Here is a 15,000-nt window from a genome sequence, read left to right as displayed (position 1 = left end):
GAGAGAGAGAGAGAGAGAGAGAGAGAGAGAGAGAGAGAGAGAGTCAAAAGGAGATGTCTAGAGTCCTTTTTTCGCACCTTTTTAAAATAGAACTTACCGTATAACTCTTCAGGCAGTTTGAAATTATGGGAGAGGACAGTACATGCAATATTCCGGAGTTTCAGAGCGGGTTGGACACTACACTGCAAGCCATAAGCCCCCCTGATGTAAAATTGCGGGGAGAACAAAAAACACCTTCCGTCCGTGAGAGTTACAGCTTCCACGCACACTCCGCAGTCACAAGTAAGGGGAAAAGAAAAAAAGAATGATTCTCACACACTTTGCGCTCCGTGGTTCCTCTGCTCCGTTGCGCTGCTCTGGAATGGAAAGTTACAAATTAAGGTGGCGGTCGGAATTAATTTGCAGTTTTGAAATTACAAGTACTTTATTAAAAATAATGTAGATTAAGTTTTTTCTAGGTGCCTCTGATCTTTATATATATATATATATATATATATATATATATATATATATATATATATATATATATATATATATATATATATATATATATATATATATATATATATATATATATATATATATATATATATATATATATATATATATATATATATATATATATATATATATATATATATATATATATAGTGTGTGTGTGTGTGTGTGTGTGTGTGTGTGTGTGTTTGAGTAATATTACAGTTCTGAAATACGGTGAAATACGGTATGTTATAGAAATAGAAGTTTTATATATATATATATATATATATATATATATATATATATATATATATATATATATATATATATATATATATATATATATATATATATATATATATATATATATATATATATATATATATATATATATATATATATATATATATATATATATATATATAATTTTACCACACCATGTGTCCCTGACCTTTTTTTTTGTGCAGAACTTCGCCGTAATGGGAAACACGACTACCTCAAATAACATTACTATATCAAATTAATAAAGAAAGGGGCACGCACACGAACACACACACACACACACACACATACACGAGTTTAGTCTTTCACAAGTGTTGAAGGGAAACGTGAAAATGAAACTGAAAACAGTGTATTATTTCTGCTTTATAATATTCCCAGAAAAAAAAAGGAAAAAATGTATACATTTGCATTTTGTGTGAAGAACAACAGGTCTCCACTCAGACTTTTCTCCCCTGTGACCCCTCGCTTCTTTTTCCACTCTGACTCTTTACTCCTCCCCTCCCTTCTTCCCATCACAGTGTCACTCATTCCTTCTTTCTTTCTCTCTCTCCTTTCACGCTTTTCCTCTTTTCAATCCATCTCCGCTTCTTGCCTCTTCTTATTTCCCATCCTATTACTTTCTTATTTTCAACCTTTCCTCCTTGCGTTTATTCTTCCTGTCCTACTATTCTCTTCTCCCCTCTTTCCTATCCTTCCTCCATTTCTTCATTTTCTCACCATTATTTTTTTCATCCTTTCCTTTCTACCTCCCTTACTGTTTTCCTCCTTTCCCATACTTGCACTAAGTCACTGTTCCTTCTTTACATCCCAGCTTTCCCATCCTCCATCTTTCACCCTTACTATTTTTTCCTCCTTCCTTTCCCTCTCAGCCTCGTCCCTTCTTTCCTATTTCTACCTTTCACCTTTACTTTAATTCCATCTTTTCATTCCTCCCTTTGTTTAGCAGTGTTCCTTCCTCCCATTCCTTCATTTCTTACCTCCCCTTTCATCGTCCCTTCTCTCCCATCCTTTCAGACTTCCCTCTCCTTCCCGTCCCGTCCTGTCAGCCGTCACTTGCTCCTTTCCTCCCAGATGTCCTATAAACAAGAGAGAGACCCTTTGCTTAACTTCTCCTTAAGTTAGATTAAGAAATGCTTGTGGGAGGATCCGCCGCAAAGGGAGAGTGTGAGAGGAGAGTTCTCAAAGTTAATTAGGAAGAGTTAATATACCGCTCACCCTGAGACGTCTAGCCAGGTAATTTCTGAAACAGGTGTGTGGTGTTTTAATTTTTTTCTCTCATTACCATTTTTTTTTCCTGTCTGTACGTGTGGTGTGTGGAATGTTCTTGTTTACATTTACGTATTTGTGTCGCATATTAGGAAGTGTTGATGGAATGTTATGATTTGTTTTTAATGTGTTGTGTTTTAGCGTATATTTTTTTTTGTTTACATTTCCGTATTTGATATTAGTATTTATTGGGTAGTGTTGTGAAATGTTAGTTTTCTTTATAATTTCTCGTCTATACGGGTAGTGTTTAAAATTTTCTCTTTCAATTTAAACATTTTCTGTCATTATTTATTAGACAGTGTTAGTTTTTAAGTGCATGTATTATTAAATTGTTTTTTATTTCCTATTAAGTAATTAAGGTACGTAGTGAATGATGAAACTGACACTTATCAGGTACTGCTTTGAAATATTAATGCTCTTTTTAAGTGTGTTTGCTACTAACTTTTCTTAAGTAATTTACATATGTAGTATTTGATAAAACCGATATTTAAAATTTTTCTTACAAGATCACTTACAAGATTACTTACGTATATTACGGTGAAGTATCATCATACTTTGTTGCGTAATGTAAAAAGTTTCGTAAGCACATCATATCTTAATTAATTACAGGTAAAACACGAAAGGTACTGAAAAAATATCACAGGTATGACAATCTTATAACAAAAAATGGCAGGAGGAGGAGGAGGAGGAGGAGGAGGAGGAGGAGGAGGAGGAGGAGGAGGAGGAGGAGGAGTGGGGGGAAAGGAAAAAAAGGACACCAGGAGTAAAAAAAAAAAAAAAAAAAAAAAAACACCCCAATCCATCCTTTAGGGAAACGAGCGGAAATCTATCGTCAATTAATTTTTCCCGGTGTTCATGGTGTTTTTGAAAGATTTAACGCAACACCAGCCGACATCCAAATTGCGCTTCATTACAGGTGTTAGTTGAATTACTTCCAAATCTATACATCAAGAATTAAATTACATAATCCAAATATTATGTAAATCAGAATCACCCGTATAAAAGAGTTAGCGGTGTTGTGTTTCCAGCTCGTGATGAAAGCTACATTTTTTTAAAGCTAAATTCGAAAACAATAAAACTGGTGTAGTGTTTGTCAAAGCTGGGAGGCGAGGGAGTGGGGAGTGAAGGGCAGAGGATACAGGGGATAGATGAAGGGAGGGAGAGAGTGAAAGAAGAAAAGGGTTGGATGGATGAGTGCAGGGAAAGAGAAATAAAAGGATGGAATGAATGAATGAATGAATGAAGGAAGGAAAAAAAAAGAAAGGAGGAAAAAAAGGATGGAAAGTATGAATGAAAGAACAAACGAATGAATGAATAACTTGAGATAAAAAGAAGAAGGAAGGAAGAAATAGAGGAAGGAGTGAAGGAAAGGACGGAAGGTATGGGGATAAATGCAAGAAGGAATAAAGGAAGAAAGGATGATAAGAAAGAAAACGAAGAAGAAAGAAAGAATTAAACAAAGAGAGAAAACAAAAGAATGATGGAAGGAAGAGAGAAAAATAAGACAAGAGGGATGGCGATAGACGAAAAGAAAAAAGAAAAAAAAGAAAAAAAAACTTCGTCATTTCGGAAAACGTTATAAACAAAAATCTAAACACTATTTTCACGATTGCACATCTTACTTCACTTCACTTCACTTCACTTCACTTTACTTCACTGAGCAAAAACACAAAAATAAGAGTTCACGGATATGTTTCGTAAGATTGAGAAAAAAAAAAAAAAAAAATTGGGATTGACTCTCATGACCACACGAAATATAGAGAATACAAATCATATTTACTGAACTCTATCTGTGCATGTCTACCTGTCCTTCCGTCTGTCTGTGTGTCTGTCTGTGCCGGTTTTGCAATGTTACTGTATATGTCTCTTTCTGTCTGTGATTCTGTGTGTCTCTTATTCTTTTCACTTTCCTTCTTTTCTTCGTCTATTTTCTTTTTCTTTTTTTGTCTATTCTTTTTCTCTTCCCCTTATTTTTGCTTTCTTGCTCGTCTGTCAGTGAAAGAATATCTGTCTATCTATTTACTTTCTCTCTCTCTCTCTCTCTCTCTCTCTCTCTCTCTCTCTCTCTCTCTCTCTCTCTCTCTCTCTCTCTCTCTCTCTCTCTCTCTCTCTCTCTCTCTCTCCCTGTGGATTTTGTCGTGGAAAGCCAAAAGTGCAGTCAGGATTAACGCAGGATAAATCTCTTTCTCTCTCTCTCTCTCTCTCTCTCTCTCTCTCTCTCTCTCTCTCTCTCTCTCTCTCTCTCTCTCTCTCTCTCTCTCCCCCTCTCTCTCTCTCCCCCCATATCAGAGCAAGAACACAGAGAACACGGACGACGAATAAAGAAATAAAAGCCAAAAGAAAGAAAGGAAGAAGGGAGGGAAGCAGAGCACTAGGGAATAAAAGAGAAATAAAGCAAGACTGAGAAGGTATAGAGAACAAATAAAAGAAGGAAGATGGGGGAAAAAGAAAGGATCTGTAGAAAGCGCCTTCTACTTCATTTTAAAAGCTGGTCATAAGGGTGATGATAAGGGAATGAAGAGGGGGAAAAAGATGACGCGAGAGAAGGGTGACCGCAAGAGGAGGAGGAGGAGGAGGACGAGGAGGATAACGATGTGAGGTGGATTAGAAGAGGGGAAAGAGAATAAGAAACAGGATCACAAGTATATTCAAAAGTTATAATGAAATATCCTTTTCTTTTTCTCTTTTTCTTTTTGTCTCAGTTTCCGCCAACACGTACAGAGTAAGGATTCTCTCTCTCTCTCTCTCTCTCTCTCTCTCTCTCTCTCTCTCTCTCTCTCTCTCTCTCTCTCTCTCTCTCTCTCTCTTTCCAACCACCTCTTCTTCCATCCCCTTTTCTTCCTAAGTTTCCCCTCTTCCCATCTTTACTATTTCCCCTGTTTTCCCTCCTTCTCCCTCAGATGACGAGGCTCATATTCATTAATCCCTCCCTCCCTGCCTCCTTCCCTCCCTCCAGCATCGTTTCTTCTCAGTTTAATGGCGCGGTTTTTCCCAAAATTTGCTCAATGATTTACTTTGTTCCTTAGCCCAGGATTACGGTGGTCTAAATATTTTCCTCCCACGAGTATCCTCAGGTATCTTTATCACTGGTCTTTATCATCGCCCGGCCACGAGAGGAGGAGGGAAAGTGTGATCAGAGTAGAGGGTATTTGGTAGAGGGTATTTGTATAAAGGCTTGTGTTTATGCGTGAGGTGATGTGGACGTGGCAGGGTGGCATAGGGGGATGGATGGGAGGGGAGGGGACGGGAAGGACGGGAGAAGATGGGAGAAGGGAAGGGAAGTGAACTGGAGAGAGAGAGAGAGAGAGAGAGAGAGAGAGAGAGAGAGAGAGAGAGAGAGAGAGAGAGAGAGAGAGAGAGAGAGAGAGAGAGAGAGAGAGAGAGAGAGAGAGAGAGAGAGAGAGAGAGAGAGAGACACCAGACAGACAACCTGCTTCCCAGAGTTCCAGGTAGTCATCTTTCTAGACTTCAAAGGAGAAATATATCCGGATTATCAGATTTTCCACGCAGGCAGACAGAAAGATATGCTGACAGCCAGAGACGCCCATACGAGCAGAGATGCACAGGAAGAAACACAAATGGAAAAGCATAAAAACATGGATTTTTCAGATGGGCAGGCAGACAGACATGCACAGACAACCAAAGGAACCCATGCCACCAGATATACACAGCAAGAGACACAAGGAAACAAAAAAAGAAAAGAAAAAAATAATGAAGTAAATAAAAAAAAATTAAAAAATTAACCAATTACTGCTGGAGGTTCAAACTTGCTTCTGACGTCAGGTAATACTTCCGCCTACACCTGTACGCCTCACCTGTCTATCCCACGCCCCTCTACTCACCTCACCTGTCCCTTTCACTCCCCCCATCACCCTCAACACTCTTCCCTTCTTCCCTGCCTCAAAACTGGACAAGATTTTTTTGCCATCATCATTCTTCAGATAACTTTTCCTCACTCCATCATCTTCACGCCATGAATGAAGAGGGAAAAAAGGAGAGAAAAAGAGACAAATTTAAGGATCAAGAATGGAAGAGAAGAGGGTGGGGGAAATTAAAAGGGGGAGAAACGGGAAAAAATGAGGCACAAAAAACAGAGAATAAGGAGGGGTAGTTGAAGGGGAAAAACACCCATTAAGAAGGGATAAAAGAGGAAGTAGGGGAAAAAAGGACAGGTGATGAGGGTAAAAAGAGGGAACATCATGGTGCTACTTGTAAATGAGAGAGGGAAACGAGGGGAGGAGCAGAGTGGACAAAAAATAAAGGTAAAAGAAGGAGAAGAATAAATAGAAGATGGAGAATTAAGGAGTGCTGAGGGGAGGAGAGGAATGGGAGAGTGAGGGGAGAAAGAGGATGCGAAACGTGAGAGAAAGAGGAAGAAGAGGAGGAAGGTCACGGGAGATGGAGGTGCGAGGGGAGAGGTAAGAGAGTAGACAGGATAGAGGGGAGAAAGAGGGGAAGGGAGAGAAGGGAAACATCAAGGTGCAAAATAGGAATAGTGGCAAGAACAGAGAACACAGGAGAGGAAACACGGGAGAGGAGAGAAAGGAGGGGAGAGGGAGGAGAGGAGAGAAAAGAGAAGACAGGAAGAGGAGAGGAAGAGAAGCACAGAAACACACAGGAGAAGAAAGAGGCGGAGAAGGAGAGAGAAGGAAATGAACGAAAGGAAGGAGAGGAAAGGAGGAGAGGAGATGAAGGAGAGGAAGAAGATGAATGAGAGAAAAGAAGGAGAGAAAGGAAGGACAAAGGCGAGGAAATACCGAAACACAGAAGGAATGTGGAACAGAAGGAAGAGAGGAAGAAGGGAGAGAGAATGGAAGAAAGAGAGAAAGAAAGACAGAACACAAGAAAGGAACAGGAAGAGGCAGATTCGAATACATTATGAGTATGTTTTCTGTTCTTATCGCTTTGTTTTTTTCCCTTTAAGCCTTAATAAAGTACTAACTGTTTTATGGGAGGTGCGAAAAAAATAATAGTTTCTCAAATCTTATGCCGCCTTTGATCATCTTCCTTTAAGCTTCAGGTAATAATAAAACAAAAATAAAAAAATGTATCTCACTTCCACGATCCCACGAAATAGACAGCAAAATGTCACTTATAATGGGTAACGTAAATCAATTTGTGCATTTCTTCCTACCTGTCTGTCTCTCAGTTCCTGTTTTGCTTCTGTCATGCGATGTGTGATGTTTTTTGCTTGTTATTTTACTTTACCTATCTCTTTCCTTCTCTTAACTCAATTTGTGCAAGTCATCCTGTCTGTCCGTCTCCCCTTTTCTTCTTTTTTCTTTATTCAGTTTTATCATTTCTATTGATTTCTGCTTATATTACTTTTGTCTGTCTCTCCTTTTCTCTTCCATAATGTTTTTTTTTCTCTCTCTATGTCAGTTCGCTTCCCATTGTCTGTCTACCTCTCAGTGCACATCATTGGTTCTCTCCACCCTCTCTGAACACACGTAAGCTCCTGAATTTTTGGTGCGCGACTACCTTTTATTATTGAAATGAGGGTAATTAGCACTATTTACGTCAGATATTTATGTAGGGTACGATAATGAGACTGCGTGTTTTATCATGTATCGTGTTTTGAGGCATTTTCAGGCAGGTATTTACGTGTAGCACCATAATTACGGATGCTTTACTTTCATTGTTCATTGTATTGATATTTTTTACATTCCCACCATTTCTCATTATCGAGCATTTTTTTTTAGTGGGAAAGTGCGGCATTTCTTCCTCGTCCTCCTGCAGCGTTCACTCATAAATCACGGTTCGATGTCAGTAATGTTTGCGGTGATTCATAATTCACAGCAGGCGTTGGCTGTATTCATGAGATCGATTGAGGCGAACTTGACACGAGCCTCAACCTTCCCTGCATTATTCACCTCACAATCAATGACCTCCGCGACCCAGTTATTATTTATTTATTTATTTTTTTATTTCCTACACACCTTTCAGACTCGAAGCAATTTTTCTACGGGTATAACTTGACATTTAGTTTTAACGCTTCCTCTCTCAGAAATAGATAAATAAATGAATGAATAAATAAGTGAAGTCTACAAAACGCTTTATTTCATGCGGGCATTTCAAAAGTAAGCCAGTTTTTTTTTTTTAATGTATTAATCTTAGCGTCAGATTTTTACGTTTTCATGACAAAAAAAAAAAAAATAAATAAATAAAATAAAACAAAATAAATAAACAAAAAAAAATAAAATAAATGAATTAATATATAAAATAAATAAATAATTAAAGTCTACAAAACGCTTTACTTCGTACAAACATTTCAGATGTAAACCAGTAATGTAAACAACAATAATAATAATATTAATAATAATAATAAATAATAATAATAACAAGCAAACAAAATTTTCACCTGTATAATTTGGCAATAATTTTAACGTTGCCTCAAAAATGCGAATGGAACAATTTCATATTATTTATATCAAATTTGGCAACACTATCTGGGAACAAAATAATGAAAAATACATGATAAACAACAACAACAACAACAACAACAACAACAACAACAACAACAACAACAACAACAACAATATAACGAAGAATCAAAGGATATGATTTGAACACCCCCCCAAAAAAAAAAAAAAAAAATATAAAAAATATAAATAAATATGATAAATAAATAAATAAAATAAAATGCAAGAAATAAGCAATATACGCAACAAACAGGACATGAGTTTGAAATGTAATGCATAACAGTTATAAATAAATAAATAATAATACCTTTACCTGTGATAATTTAAATACAACCCACCACCACCACCACCACCACCACCACCACCACTCACAAACAACAACACAAGCAACACACACCATCAATTCCACAAACACAATTGATGACCACCGCCCACGATAACCCAAACCCTTCACGCGAGGACCTCCCCCAACCCTTATCCTCCATTTTTAACTTTCCTCACCCCTCTTTTTCCCCTCATCAGCTACACCATTTTTTGTTCCACCGTTTTTTCATCACCAACTCCTAGAGGGGAATTTGCATAAGTCAATACTTCTACACCTCTACACCGCCTCGCCCGCGTCACTTGTTTTCCTCCTAGTTAAGCGTCAAAGGGTGGGGAACTCTCTCTCTCTCTCTCTCTCTCTCTCTCTCTCTCTCTCTCTCTCTCTCTCTCTCTCTCTCTCTCTCTCTCTCTCACGGTATTGGCAGCGTGTTATTTTATCGGTACAAAATCGATATGAGGGTTTAGTGTGAGCTACTTTGTTTATCATTATCGTTGTTGTTGTTGTTGTTGTTTTTGCTGCTATTATTATTATTATTATTATTATTATTATTATTATTATTATTACTATTATTATTTCTATCATTATTACCTTGAAGATAAGCCACTCTTACCCCCACACAGGAGAGATTAAGTTACAATACGTTATTTATAGACAGGTAGATAGACAGATAGATTCGATCCTCCTTCTATTCCTCATTATAGTTATTAATATCACCACCACCACCACCACAAACCACACACACACACACACACACACACACACACCCTGCTCATACGTTTTTTTTTTTTACCTCCTAATTATCCCTCATAGCACTTAATCACCTTTCCTTCCCTTCCTTTCCCGTCCCAGGCCAGTTCCTTCTCCTGCTCCCTTCGTTTGTGTGTCTGGCCTTGTTGTCTGACCCCGAAGTCGCCTCATCCTGACTTCATAACTTTTTTCGCTGGAAACTTTCGCTCCCTCGAAGACATTTAATAAGCCCCCCTGAAGGTCCCTTTGGTAATTAATGTTCTGGGGCGTCAGAGCGAGAGGGAGGGAGGGAGGGAGGGAGGGGGAGAGAGACCATGAGACCCGGACCCACCTGCCCTCCCTAATTTAATTTCAAGTGTCTTTACTATTACTCGAGAGAGAGAGAGAGAGAGAGAGAGAGAGAGAGAGAGAGAGAGAGAGAGAGAGAGAGAGAGAGAGAGATTCAACTACTGAACTACCGAACCACATCACTCTGGGCGAGACCATTATTTAAGAGGGGAGGTAGTTAAGGAGGAGGACAGTTAAGTATAAGGCCATTAACTCGTTAACCTACACAATAACAAGCACTGAAATATTCTGAAGCCCAAACACGATAAATAAGAAGACAAAAGCGAGGTGGGGATGATATATAACCAGCGAGGAGGAGGAGGAAGAGGAGGAGGTAGAGAAGGGAGATAAGTCAGGTATAACAAAGCCATTAAATCTTCAATATATACAAAAACAAACAATGAAACATTCTTCTGCTGAAACACGATGCATAAGGCAACAGTGTCGTGGGGATGACATAACCAGCGAGGAGCAAAGAGGAAGAAGGATCACCTGCCGTGTCCCCGCCCGGCATTTAAACTTCCCGCCAAGTTTGCCAGTCATTACGTTAACACCTAAAAACTCTCTTCCTCCCCCATCACTCTCACTTTCCTAACCCTATTACACTCACGGGACACTCACCTCCTCCTTGGAAACCTCAGGCGATACGAGAATCTTCAGATATCGCAAATAAAAGGTAATTAACGCACACACAGGTCCACACTCACTGGTCGCCGCTTTGTCCACTAGTGAGTTCAACGGACACCTCTGCCAGGGTACCCCGATAAAAAACATTGGAACACTTGAAGGTTACAATAATTACTTTACTCCGCTACTCAGGTGGGAGGAAACTTTACGGAAAATTAATCACAAGGAATTTAAATAGCACGATATTCGATACGAAGATTAAAACAGGAGTAATTAGCGAGGAAACGAGAAGTGCTGGTTGGAAGAGGGAGGAAGCGGAAGTGTTGTAAAACTTGAATGTGTCAAACAATACAAGTAGTTGCTTCCTCCCAGCCTTGCAGTAGTAGATGTAATATTTATGGGATATTACTGTACTTTTATACAAAACCGATGAGAGAGAGAGAGAGAGAGAGAGAGAGAGAGAGAGAGAGAGAGAGAGAGAGAGAGAGAGAGAGAGAGAGAGAGACTGATGACCGACCGACTCACTGACACAGATACAAATATAAAATCTAATATACACAATTTTTTATTCGCAACTAGGTCAGTGAAGTGGATAATCTTTTCTATCCTTTCCCCCCACTTCCCTCCCCCTCTCCCTCTCCCTCTCTCTCTCTCTCTCTCTCTCTCTGACACCATCTATGAATAATTTAAGCCTTTGCAACCAAGAAAAACAAACATGTCATGACGTGAATGCCCATCTTGTCTTAAAAATACCTCGTCACAAAACTTACGGTAAAAGACAAGGCAGATTTCCGACCAATTCTACCTATAGACAAGTACGAGGGGAATAAAGTACCAAGGGAAAGACTCTGATAACCACACTAAGGAAAATAAATAGAAAATTAATCTGTCTTTCAGCCCAACATAATTTTTTTTGATAGTGACGTCAATTAAACAAATTACACCATCCCATAACATAACATAAACACTGTGACATGAGGAACACAGCTTAAATCAGCATTAATACCAGGTAGGGTGACAGGAAGCAGATTCTCGCGTGCTCTACCACCAGCGCTTGCAATGTGGGCCGCCAGGATGAGACAGACAGACATACCTGCACCACACCTGAGAAATAGCAACACCCTGGTTAATTCAAAGCACACACCTGCAGCATCCCCGCATTTCTAGCACACGTGAGAGGTGCAGCATTCCTGAAGACTCTCTGGGAAGTTAAAAATAAGAGGAAATAAGAGATGGTTCAAAGTGTGTAATACCTGTAGCACACCTGAGAGATACTAACCCTCACCTGGCTGAATTAAAACACATACTTGCAACACACATAAGTTCAGAGCCCACGAGGAACATTACGCACATGAAAACACTTTAAACACTGATAAACAAACAAAAATGACAAAAGAAAAGAAAAGAAAAAAACAGGTCCTATATTTTTTCCTTCTTTCTTTTCCTCTTTACTTTTTTTTTTTACTTTCCTTTGACTTTTTTCTAGGAGTGACAAGTCGAACCAGCTTTTTTCCTTGCCATATTTGTGTGTAGTTGACAAGCTTACACGCAAAAAAAAAAATAAATAAATAAATAAATAAAAATAGAAAATAAGAAAATAAAAATAAAAAAAATTAAATAAGAATAAAAAAAAAAAATCCCAACGTGAGAAAAAAACAAGCAAATTTCCAGAAAAGCAAAACCATGAAATAACCTTTTCACAGAATTAACCTTTCAAAAATGCACCCCTAAATAACAACAAAGAACGTCACAACCACGAAGCAACCTTTTAGAAAACAAACCTAAGCACCGAACGAGGCAGGACAGAAGATTGGCCATCAAGATAAAAGCACAGCACAATCTACCACATCCCTTACACATAAAAGAGCGCGCGGTGAGGTGAAGTCCCGGGGAGCATAAGCCGGGAACACAAAGGAAATCCCACTTGAGAGGTAAGAGGCAGCGGGAGGAGGCGAGGGACGTGAGCGAGGGGCGGTGAAGGGAGGCTGCAGTGAAGGGGTGAATGACATAACTCTAAGGCGCCTTCATACATCCTCCTGAGATTCTGGGCCAGGTAAAAAGGGAACTCAAACAAGGAGGTGATGTAAAGAAAGGACCCGCACGATAAAAAGAAAAAAAAAAGAACAAGGACAGGCCACAAAAAAGACTCAATGAAAGGTTGTGAAAAGAGCAGAAACAAGGACGTGACAAAAAATGTAACACTGAGAGGATACAAAAGAACAAGGAGGAAAAAAAAACCAGGAAAGGATACAAAACAACGGGAAGAAAGACGTGATAAAAAAAAAAATCAAGAAATATAAAAGAGAAAGGACATGATAAAAATTGGCCACAAAATAAAAAAAGAACACTTTAGGAAAGATAAAAAAAAAAAAGATAAAAGTACAAAAAAAAGAAAGTAACAGAAAAACGAACACGAAAGGATAAAATGAACAAAAAAAAAAAAAAAAAGACAAATACTAAACACTAATAAAAAAGAAAAACAATAGAAGGATAACCAAGACACACACACACACACACACACACACACACACACACACACACACACACACACACACACACACACACACACACACAAATAAGAACAAAAGAAGCCACAAAGAAAATAAAACAAAGACCAAATAACAACAAAGTGTGCCGTAGGAAATAACAGATTCAAGAAAACACATAAAGAAGAAAAGATTCTTTACAGGATTAAAAAGTACGAAAGAAATAAACTGAAGTGAAGCAGAGGCAGAGTGGAGGAGTGGAGGAGAGGAGAGGAGAGGAAGCGCCTGAGGGAAGGAGGTGATCCGTGAATTCCTGGCAGAGCGATGAAACACAACAGCCATGAGACTCGCGAGGGGAAAAAAAAAAAAAAAGAAAGAAAGAAAGAAAAAATCCTATACGTGTCCTTTAGGGTATAGCAAAGCCACACACACACACACACACACACACACACACACACACACACACACACAGCAAACCTACATTAATAGCCTGAAGAATGACGGCAAGATTACGCTGTGTGATACAGCGCCGCAGCAAGAGATTAAAAAGAATTTAGATGTAGCTTCTTTCAAAACAATGGGCACAGAGAGAGAGAGAGAGAGAGAGAGAGAGAGAGAGAGAGAGAGAGAGAGAGAGAGAGAGAGAGAGAGAGAGAGAGAGAGAGAGAGAGAGAGAGAGAGTGGATGGGAGGAAGAGAATGATACACCTGTTGTGCCCTGATATCTTTCACCTGCTACCCGGTATTCGCTCGCAGCACAGCAGGTAAACAGCGTCAGACCTGCTGGAACAAGACAGCGTCCACTTAAGCCCATGTACGAGGAAGAGGAGGAGGAGCAGGAGGAGGAGGAGGAGGAGGAGGAGGAGGAGGAGGAGGAAGAGGAGGAGGAGATTTATCTAGCTTTGTTATCGCTCTATGCAGGGACATGTTCTTGAGTCACAAACAACTGGTCTAAAATGGTGCCAAAAATACACACAAAGAAAATGGAATACAGAGGACAAAAGAGCAGTATATAAATGTGTGCATAAAATTACCTTATCCTGGCTAACTATCTATTAACTACCTGATTATGGGGTTGTGTAGTTTGAAGGAGTTTCGCTTATGATGTAGATAGTTCGGTTTTGATTGCCTTTCAACTATACTCATCTATTTATTTATTCTTAACGTCAATTTTCCAGTTACGTAAGTCTCCTAACCTCATTCTTGCAAATACCTTAAAACAAATTCACTTTTTAACAGCTTTCCACACTCATCCGATTTATCTTCACTACTTAAATCTCTCATACTCTACAGTTTATCTCTACTATTTGACAATCTCTCTTACTCATCTCCCACTTCTCTCCACCCCGTAACTGTTTACCAAGATTAATACTTCAGTCATTTTCAGTATCTAAAAACCTTTCCTTACTCATTCGTCATTTCGCTACAACCAGACGTCCGCTATCCACACTCGTTCACTCACCTTCACTATTTAATCACCTGTCACTCTCACTTTTCCCAGTTCTGATATTTCTCCTCCTCCACTCCCCCATGTCTCTATCCTTCACTTCCCCTCGCACCATAAAAGGACATTATCCATTATCTCCTTTTCCCTCATTCAGACACATTATCGGATTTCAGTCCATGGTAAATAAACAACGATGAGTTCGAGTTTTGGCTCCGACTTCGACGAGGAACAAGTTGTAAAATAAGAATGTTCGCGTGTGTGAGAGGGTCGGGGAAGAAACGCTGTTGGACTCTCTAAACCCAGTCTCTTCTTATCTCTTCACAGGGCGCCCTACATAAGCAGTGATGCGTTCCAAGATTCATAGAGCGTAAGCCAGGGAGGAATAGGGCGGTTTGGAATACAGGAAGGGGACCCATCTGACTCTGCACCGATGACACACTGAACGAATGCCAGATATTAAGTTATTTCTGGGCTTTTTTTTTTTTTTTCACTGGTCTCCTGCTCCTCGCGCTGACATCTTCCGCCATCACTGTCAACACCATTCGGGTTAAGGGGAATTAATAAGGTTTAAGATTTCTCGTTCCAGCCTAGA

The 15,000-nt window shown here is 39.1% G+C and overlaps 1 protein-coding gene across 1 annotated transcript in view; it reads right to left on the bottom strand.

The window, feature by feature from the left end:
• The window catches only part of LOC135089708 (uncharacterized), a 227,498-nt gene extending 216,888 nt beyond the window's left edge, over positions 1-10,610 (bottom strand). Inside the window, exons 1-2 of the transcript XR_010261592.1 lie at positions 10,471-10,610; positions 320-356 (exon numbers count right to left, since the gene is read on the bottom strand). The gene's annotated coding sequence lies outside the window, so the exon portion shown is untranslated. The remainder of the gene's footprint in view (positions 1-319; positions 357-10,470) is intronic.
• Between the last annotated feature and the right edge of the window lie 4,390 nt (positions 10,611-15,000).

The sequence above is a fragment of the Scylla paramamosain genome, chromosome 33 (genome assembly GCF_035594125.1).
Source record: "Scylla paramamosain isolate STU-SP2022 chromosome 33, ASM3559412v1, whole genome shotgun sequence".
In the NCBI taxonomy this organism is placed as follows: Eukaryota; Metazoa; Arthropoda; class Malacostraca; order Decapoda; family Portunidae; genus Scylla; species Scylla paramamosain.
The sequence above is the reverse complement of the archived record's forward strand: the minus strand, read 5'-3'. Positions and strand labels throughout refer to the sequence as shown.